Genomic DNA, 9,915 nt, shown 5'->3' with positions numbered 1-9,915 from the left:
ATTATCAAGTTAGATAAGTTTCTGTTTAGATTATGTTTGATTCATTATTATACACATTTCTAGATGATTAATGTTCAGGGGTGTTAGGTTTGTGAGCATGGAGTCGTGGACAATTGCACAAGATTTAAATTTTTGAAAGGGCTCAAAACTTCGTTTGAATGACGCTATTTTTTGAATGATGGAAAAAAAAAAGTACATCAATTTTAAAATATGTTTTGGCAATTAAAAAAATTTTGAAGACTAACTTAAAAATCATGAAGGCAGAAAGATATTTTAAAATATGTGTAACATCTATTAATTAAATGTATATTAAGTTTTAACTTATGTGTATCACGCCTTCAAGATCATTTAATAATTACTAATTAAAGTATTGACATTGACATTAATAACTATTGATAATTATATATTGGAAATTATTGACCGGAAAAGAATTTCAACAACTTTGCTTAAAAATGTCACAAGTTTCATTTAATTTAATTTAAAGAATAGTTTAAGTATAATGAGATAACAACCGTTCGAGAATAAAACATTTTGATGCGCTTTTTTTTGAGAATTTTTTGTTTGTTGATTACTTTTAGTAATGTTAAATTTTTATGTGTATTGAAAATTCAACTTTTATGAAGGTCCATTTTATATCTCGAACATGATCATCAACATTAATGAATTATATTAAGAATTTTGACAATAATTGTTAAGCCTCTTGCTAAGACGCCAAAAGTGTTGAAATAGGGTTAATTATTTATTTAGGGTGTTTATTTAAATGTATAATATTGTTTTTTTTTTTTTTTGAAAAGCAAACAAATTTTATTAAAAATTATCATAGTTACAAAGCTTATATATTCTACCGATACACAAAATGCTTAAGCTAGTTAAACACGAACATCTCAAAGGACGAAGATAAAGAAACTACTTGAAAACTCAAGCCGGGGAGCGAGGACTACAGTACCGAGAATAGTGACAAAGCAACCCTCCACTAGCCCATTTAGATTTTTTCCCAGCCCAACTGAGATGAGAGTCTCGTACGAAAAGTAGCAGAGCAAGTAGCAGTCAGTGAGACATGGATTGAGACTTTTCTATAGTACTAGCCAAGGTTGTAAAAGTCACGAGTCGGGGACGCATCGGTCTAGACCTAAAAAGGACGCGTCGGCCGAGTCGGTGACGCATCGGTCGTTGACCAACGTTGACTTTATTAATAATTTCTTAAATATATATTTATATACATATAAAATAGTTCATTATGTACCATAAATTTCTTAAATAAGAACTTGAATTTAAAAACAATCGAACTTCAAACTTAATTAATGTTACCGAGTACATAATCAGTAAGGACACAGAGAAAAGAGTGACCCAAAAAATAAAACAAAACCTAATTTCTAAAAACATATCAGATCTTGACGAAAATTTGACTGATTTTGACAGTTTTTGACCAACTTTGACCGTCTTTGACAGACTTTGACCGAACTTTTAGCTTTAACCGTCTTTCGAGTCGTTTTTAGAAAAAACGGGACGGAGAACCCAAAAAAACGACGCATCGGCCGACGCGTCGGTCAAGTCGGATGACTTTTACAACACTGGTACTTGCCGATGCCCGTTTTATGAGGGGGATGAACATCATAAAGTAACGGATTGGTGAGCCAAGTTTGCCACTCGAGACTTCCTTTTTTCCAACGACATGATATCCACTCGAAGCTTTTAGATTGAATATCATTTAGCATTGAAGCACCGGTTGACTTATTTTTTCCGAAAACACATTCGTTTCTATTTTTCCATAAGGTGTATCCTGTTAACCAGGAGATAGCTTGCCATATTTTCAGACCATGAGGTGAGTTGATGTTGGCGTTGTTACCCTCCAAGGCATCATTTATGCTCGAAATGTTGATGTCATTTAGCGTCCACCATTTCCTAATGCGATCCCATACTTCAACAACACTTTTACACTTTAGTAGTGTATGCTCTAAAGTCTCGATGTCCTCATCGCATACCGGGCATCTAACCGAGTAGAGATCAATACCACGCTTATCAAGTTCCGATCTTACAGGAAGCTTATTTTGTTTTGCTCTCCAGACGAAGATCCCGATTTTTTGTGGGAGTAGATTATTTATAACAGATGGTGACAAGTTAGGGGTACTAGAATTTGCGATTTCAGTGATTACCGAAGTACAATGTTTAGAAGTGAAGATACCATTCGGGTCTAAGAACCAATGCCATCGATCACCTTCTTCTTTTGAGATATGAACAGTTGCGATTATGTCTTTTAGATTAGAGAGATCGTTTTCATTTCTCCAACGGGGTGATGTTGACCAATTCCATGTGAATGATATGCCGTTGTTTGTCCATGATACTCGATTAGCAACAGATACCTTCTTGTTCACTTCAAGTCTAAACAGTCGCGGAAACTTAATTTTGAGAGCTTCAGGGCCACACCATGGATCCAACCAGAAGTGGGTATCTTGACCATTTCCTATCACTTTACAGAAAGAATTAGCAAATTCCCACCCTAAATTATTTAGGGTGGGTCCGAGATTTATAATGTTGGACCAAGTTCTACCGATTATTTTGTTGGAGGGACATTCCGTAGAAGATTTCGAAATGCCCAGCCCCCCAGTTTCACCATAAATACTTTTTATAACACAAACCCAAAGAGAATTTTTTTCATTTAAAAAACGCCATCACCACTTCCCCAAAAGTGCCCAATTTTTTGTTTTGAGAGAACCGATGTTTAGCCCCCCCCCCCCCCCACCCCACCCCCCCCCCCCCCCCCACCCCCAAATCATACGGGAGTAGTGTATGATCCCATTTTACCCAAGCCATTTTTTTTATTTTCCATAGAACCTCCCCAAAAAAAATCACGGCGAATGCTTTCCAACTTATTTATAACACAACAAGGAGATTTAAATAATGAAAAGTAGTATAAGGGTAGAGAGCTAAGTACCGACTTTATGAGCGTTAATCTTCCTCCGAATGATAGAGTTCTAGCTTTCCAATTTGATAGCCGCTTATTGAACTTTTCGATAATGGGTGACCAATTTTGTTGCCTTTTCATGTTTGCACCGATTGGGAGGCCTAAGTATGTGAAAGGGAAAGTGCCCTCTTTGCACCCGAACCAAGACGCCAATAAAGTAAGTTCGTTTTTTGAAGTTCCAATCCCGTATACACAACTCTTATTAAGATTCACTTTTAGGCCCGATAAATCTTCGAAGTTCTTTAGGATTTTTATTATGTTGCGTACCTCGAGTTTATTCCATTTACCGAAAATAATCGTATCGTCCGCATATTGGAGATGTGAGACCGGGATGCTTTCATTACCAATTCTTACACCTTGAACGATTTTTTTGTTGACTGCCGAGTTTAGTAGATAGTTTAGTCCTTCACTTGCAATGATAAAAAAGAAAGGTGAGAGAGGGTCTCATTGCCTAACACCTCTTTCTGGTATGAATTGATCCGTCGGAGAGCCATTTATGAGAACTGATATAGATGTTGAAGTGAGACATGAGTGTATTCACTTTATCCATTTACTCCTAAAACCCATAAAAGCCATTATATCGAGTAGAAAGTTCCAATCGATACAATCAAAAGCCTTTATGCTAGAATGAACATTGGTAACTAGAAATAATATTATTTTAATTAATAAATGTTTAGAAAAATATTATTTTTTAATCTGTGCACTTGAATTCTTGATTAAATAGATAATATGTTAAACTTATTCTTTAGAGTTACATTTAAGCATATTTAATTCTATACTTATAACGCAAAAGTTTCCATAAAATACTAATTTTAATTAATAAAGTCTCTGTTAAGAAAATATTTATTATTTATAATTATTTTAACCCTTATATACTAAAAGCCATGTTGAAATATGTAGTTTTAGTTATTTCGGATTGTAGTTTTGAGTTTGCGTTCACATAACAATCGGTCCCTCAACTTCAGCTCAATTTACACAACAACCCCTCAAATTTACATTTACACTTTCTAATATACTAAAAGCCATGGTGAAATATGTAGTTTTAGTTATTTCGGATCGTAGTTTTGAGTTTGCGTTCACACTACAATCGGTCCCTCAACTTAGGCTCAATTTACACAACAACCCCTCAAATTTACACTTTTTAGGGGTAGAAAGTGTAAACATATAATTTTATTAAAATAATACAAACGAATTCCCCCCGAATTTATAACGGGCTCTATCTTCTCGCTTGGTGCGAGTTAAATTTTTCCGAGACCACAGTTCAACTCGAAAAAGTCTCACGAACACAACGGGACTAACTATACGCGAAACGGATACTTTTCAAAAAATGCTTAACACAACGACAACCAGTATCTTTCTGTTCGCCGCAAATTAAATTTTTCTGACAGCACCGTTACACTCGAAAAAAATTTATGAACAAAACGAAACTGACTACGTTCGAAACGGACACTTTTTAAAAAAACGGTTAAGACAACGACATCTAAAACGGCGCTTCATGGGCCGTTTTCCCCTCTGTAAATACACAACGCTACATTACATATGAATACACAGGCCGAAAGACCCCGCCGCATTGCGCGGGCCGGATCCGGACTAGTTAACTTATATACATGGCATTCTCCAATAAATAATTATTAATTATTAGTATACAAATTTAAGTTTAAATTTCAGTTTGTGGAATTTGTGATCTCAAAATCATTTAAGATTGCAAATTTATTATGCTAATCTCATATATAGTATATTGAATTGATAGAAACCGATTCGAATTGGCTAAACTCCCATGAAAACAAAAAGGGAAGAAACAAGCTTTTTGGAGCAATTTTATGATATTTTCCTCAAACTCAAAACAAAACAAGCTTTTTGGAGCAATTTTATGATATTTTCCTCAAACTCAAAACAATTACTCCGTACAATTTATGCTAGAATGAACATTGGTAACTGGAAATAAACATGCACTACCACTTCCAACAATAACTAGAATAATGCAACTAAAAATAAGGGAAACGTGAATGTATGCAAGCATGTTGCCTAAACATGTGATCATGGGTAGACTTCCTCAATCTCACATGTAGAATTGGCTTGTTCCAAATGCTACTCTAAAGTAACAGTAACTAAGAGGTCGACCATAACTACCGAACGATTGGTTGAGTGGTAAAAAGTCTGAGCTGATTCTAGGCCCGTATCGTTGAAAAAATACATGCATGTTTAAATCCCGGGGAAATTTTCTCCAAGGTTGTACCTATGGTATCCTTCACTTTGTGTGGGTCAAACAGTTAACCTAAAGCATTTCGGATATACTTTACGCGATGGATGCGATGAGGTTCCTCCTAACGAGTGTGTGAGTGGCAAATGAGAGGATTCGATGTCAAAATTGTCGTTTAAAAAAAAGAGGTGGGCCTGGCAGATGTAGTATTATGGGCTGGTCCACTATCATATATATACTACCTAGTGATAAATGACGAAAACAAAATTATTACCAGGCAGTTACAATGTTAAAGAAAATTTGTTGTAATACAATAAGACATACACTGAGAATGCCGAGTGCCACCCAATAATTTCAATTAGAGTGTTACATAATATTTTTACATACAATTACAAATACGGATGCAACCAGCTTGACCATTGAAAAAAAAACTTTGTTACCTTTCTTGCTGGTCAATAGATGCCAAATATTCCATCGATGCATTGTGATATTCTTCATCCATGTCACCTACACAGCTCTGATTTCTTGAGAATATGATATACCGAATTGTAATGACATCGAAAAGTATCCAAATCAAAGCTCAAATCTTAAAATAAATAAGCGATAAAGATTGATCAGAGCCACATATATTCATTACCCTTTACCCATTATCCATAAAGATAAACTATATTGTGTTCTATGTACTGGGATACTGGGACCCATACAGTCAACTTAATGGGGTAAATAAATTCCAAACTCGACTAAGCGAGCTAACAATGATAGTCGCTTTGTATGGTGGTACATGAAACATAAGTGAAACAAAATATGTCAGCATATATACCACAATTGATTCTATGCATCTGACCCATCATATCTTGAATTTTGAAACCAAATGAACTTGAGTTTTTATAGTCATATAGTCATATGCCACACTATATTATTAATAAAACTCAAGAAACGAAAGGGGAGGATGTGTAACCCGGCATGGACTATATTGACTGACCGTTCGACACCTGAAGTGAAATCGGTATGCATATAAGACTCATGAAACTCGACGAGAACAAATGTTTTTCCGACTGACCTGACCTTCCTTACTCGTTTTAAGAACGGCCATTTTAACTACACAATCCACTCATATTTCAAGCTCTAGTATCAAGCTTAAAAGATGAAAAATATGGCATAAATATCACAGAAACAAACCTAAAGATCATATACATTATTTCAAAAAACGAAATATTGTAGTAGGAAACTCATCATTGTCTCCAGGTTCAAAATCTTCCTATCTTTTGCTATCAGTTAGTTAAAAACTGCGCCTTTTACCACTATCATTGCGTTATAACAGTTTCAACTCGCATTCACAGGTCAAAAGACATATATGAAACATTAGTTTGATAAGATATGGAGGATCTACGATTCTACTATGATTTATTATTAAACATAGTAAGTGAACCATTTAGCAGAATATTACAAATCTTTTCATTTGGACCATAAAGCACCAACTTTTTGTAATTTGCAAATAAACGACTATTAATTGATATAACAATTTACGTTTCAATTTAGTTTGATTAGGAGTCCCAGTGCAACATATGAGCTCTAAAATCTAGTAAAGTTCTAAAAGAGCACAAATACCTTTTTATAGAGAATCTAGGCAGCTCGACCAGTCATCTCTCGCCCATTTTTACTGACATAAACCTGAGTAAATAATAAAGAAAAAAATTCAGTCCAACTCAACCTTAGTCTATAACAAAACTTACCAAGTTTGACTAATTACCCACCCGACCCAAGTGCCCATTTTGCCACTCTTCACAGCCTGTAGCATTCTTTGAGTGTAATAGATATACTTTAAGCTGGTATAGTTATGATAACCACTATCAATTATGACTACGATATGAGATCCTTTGTTTAATTTGATACCTACAAATCTACAATATAGAAATAGAAATCACAATTACAACTACAATAAAATCAAAATTGTTTTAAGTTACTCTCTTCCATCTGAGCCTATGAACCAATGTCCACCGCCACCAGCTTTGACCATCTGCCTAAACCCTCCTTTTACCCGCATCTTTTGTTTGATTCGTAAAACCTTGTAATGTTTCTTGCGCCTTTGACTTTATTGAATTTCTACTTGAACTGGCTCAGCTTTATTAGTTTGAGTAACCTATTTCGACTTTTCCCCATTGCTATACTGACCACTAAAACACAACCCATTTATGATATTTAATTGTAAAAAAGCACTCAAATAAAATAATCAACTTATACCAACACTTACATATACTCAATGTTTGATGTAGTGGGCTGCTCATTATCTCTGTTTGCTGCATTTTAAGGGAAAAAATTGGGCAACCGTGTTCTGCTCATTATAGTCGATTCAGGAGGACTTTCATCGAACACCATGAATGCAACTTTCCAATGATGAACACCCCATCTTTCAAATCCGTCAAATTACAAACTGTCATAGATTCTTCATTCCATTCAACAATCTCATCATCTTTCAAAAATTCTTTCTTTGTTAAATTAAAATAAAAAATTAGCTGTTCCGAATACTCAGCATGTCAGAAACAGTCTGCCAACAATAAGTCTTCCACCCTCCTCCGTTTCACAATTTCCCAACGAACTTTTTTCAACCTATCATCGTACACTTAAAAAATTTAAAACATAATAAAGAAATAATTAAATATTGTTTGTTAATATCTTTAAAGTTGACAACGTATAACTAACTGCTTAAGTATCATGTGAGATATGTATGCAAAAAAGGGAACCAATATGTTGGAAAACAATTAAGAAGATTATTACACCTATGATTTCTATTGTGGTGTCACAGTAGCTCGTAAAAAGCATGACTCATAGAAACCTATAACGGGTCCATATTGCCTCTAGACCATAGAGCATAAGATTTCAACAACTATTTTTATCAAGTATGTTGTAGAAATATTAACAAAGTTGAGCAGGCATCTCGTTGTACATTCAAATTCTCAGAAAACATATTGACTAAACATATTGACTGACTATGATTATTTTTAAAGTTTCAAGTCAACCCAATCAGTCTATCTTATTTGCTTTATATTTGATAGAAGATATCAAATGATGGACATGGATAAAGAAGTGAAAAGCTTCTCACCCTCTTAATTGAGCAAACAACTAAATTGGATCACTTGAATTACTACCACTTTTCCAAACCTCAACCAAGTTGCTCATATGTTCCACAACTAAGTAATCCATTTGCCACAGAATCTTCAAAATATATAGACAACTCTACAATTACATTTAAGTTTAAGATTATATCAACAAAAGCAAATTATATATACAGTTCATAATTGCTATCCTTATTAAACAAACAATGAATGTATGTACATTTATAATCATCAAAATCATATAAAATAGACTACTATAATCGTAATGATTTACCTTAAACTTTTTAGCCTAAAAAAGATTAGTCTGACATATTTGATTAACCAACTTTTTAAGCACTTACTAAAGGGCTAAAAGTCATAAACAATGCTACAACGAATAAAAAATTACAAAAGACAAAATCATAAAATAACAAAACATTCAGCAGAACAAAAAAATTATTTTTGATATGACGATAACTGCTTTGTGAAAGAAAACGTATTTTAATAAGATACTTCATAAGAATAAGCATATCACATACCATTATGGTTTTCTGATATGCATTCCCTAAAAATAAAATGTATTCAAATACTTCTCAAGACTGAAACACTTATATCAAACAATGAAATTCTAAAACATAAGCTTGAATGTACACATATAACACTGATATAACACTGATATTATGGCATTTACTAACTTTAAATACAGAAATGTATAGTCATCTCTAAAATAATATTGCTTTGAACTTCAATTAGGTATTTTAATTTCTCGATGGATGGCCACATCATAAAAAGAGTCACATCATTTATACTTTTTTTTTGAAAAGCGTAACATCATTTTGTTAAATATGAAGATTATCTGAAACTCAATAGCCCAAACTATATGGTTTGAAAAAAATCGATCATTGAACCCGTATACAATTAAATCACAGAAAAGGTAAACATTAAAACTATCAATTTAAAAACATACCTCATTGAATTTTTGATTCATCCAATTGACATTCATCTACTTAAGAAATATGATGTATCCGATTCGATAAACATCGGACTAAAGCACTCTCAAACGCGAATCAAACCGGTCTGTGATTGAGGGTATAGTTATTAAACGGAAAAAGATGAAATAATATCATTTGCAATTACATAATGTATCCATGCAAAAAAAATTACAAACGCATCACACATCAATTGTATAGCAGAACATTCAAACACATATTACCTTTATACGGATTATGATCGAAACTGAATCTCATGTTTTGCTGTTGAACATCGTTGTATTGCTAGAATTATTGTTAAATATTCACATACCTTAAAAAAATTTCTGCATACAACTTTGAATCTGCCGTCAATGTTTCGGTGAATATATCCCTCGCATAAGAAACATCAATTGATCAATGGATATTAGATTTTAACAGACCAAATTATTTAATCGATGGATAAACAAAGCCCTAATTTGTTCAAACCCTAGAAGTCGGCAATTTCAGGTTTCCATAAGCGTTTGTTTGATGAAACCAATTGATGTGTCTGATTTTGTTGAGTCGCTCAATAAACTGATGCATGAATTAGAAACTCTAATTAGGCATCATTTGAAAAACCTAATAGAGATGTATTGAAGACGATGAAATGGCTGATGCAGTTATTTTTTGTGAAATATCTGTGATTAATTA

The sequence above is a fragment of the Rutidosis leptorrhynchoides genome, chromosome 10 (assembly GCF_046630445.1).
Source record: "Rutidosis leptorrhynchoides isolate AG116_Rl617_1_P2 chromosome 10, CSIRO_AGI_Rlap_v1, whole genome shotgun sequence".
In the NCBI taxonomy this organism is placed as follows: domain Eukaryota; kingdom Viridiplantae; phylum Streptophyta; class Magnoliopsida; order Asterales; family Asteraceae; genus Rutidosis; species Rutidosis leptorrhynchoides.
The sequence above is the reverse complement of the archived record's forward strand: the minus strand, read 5'-3'. Positions refer to the sequence as shown.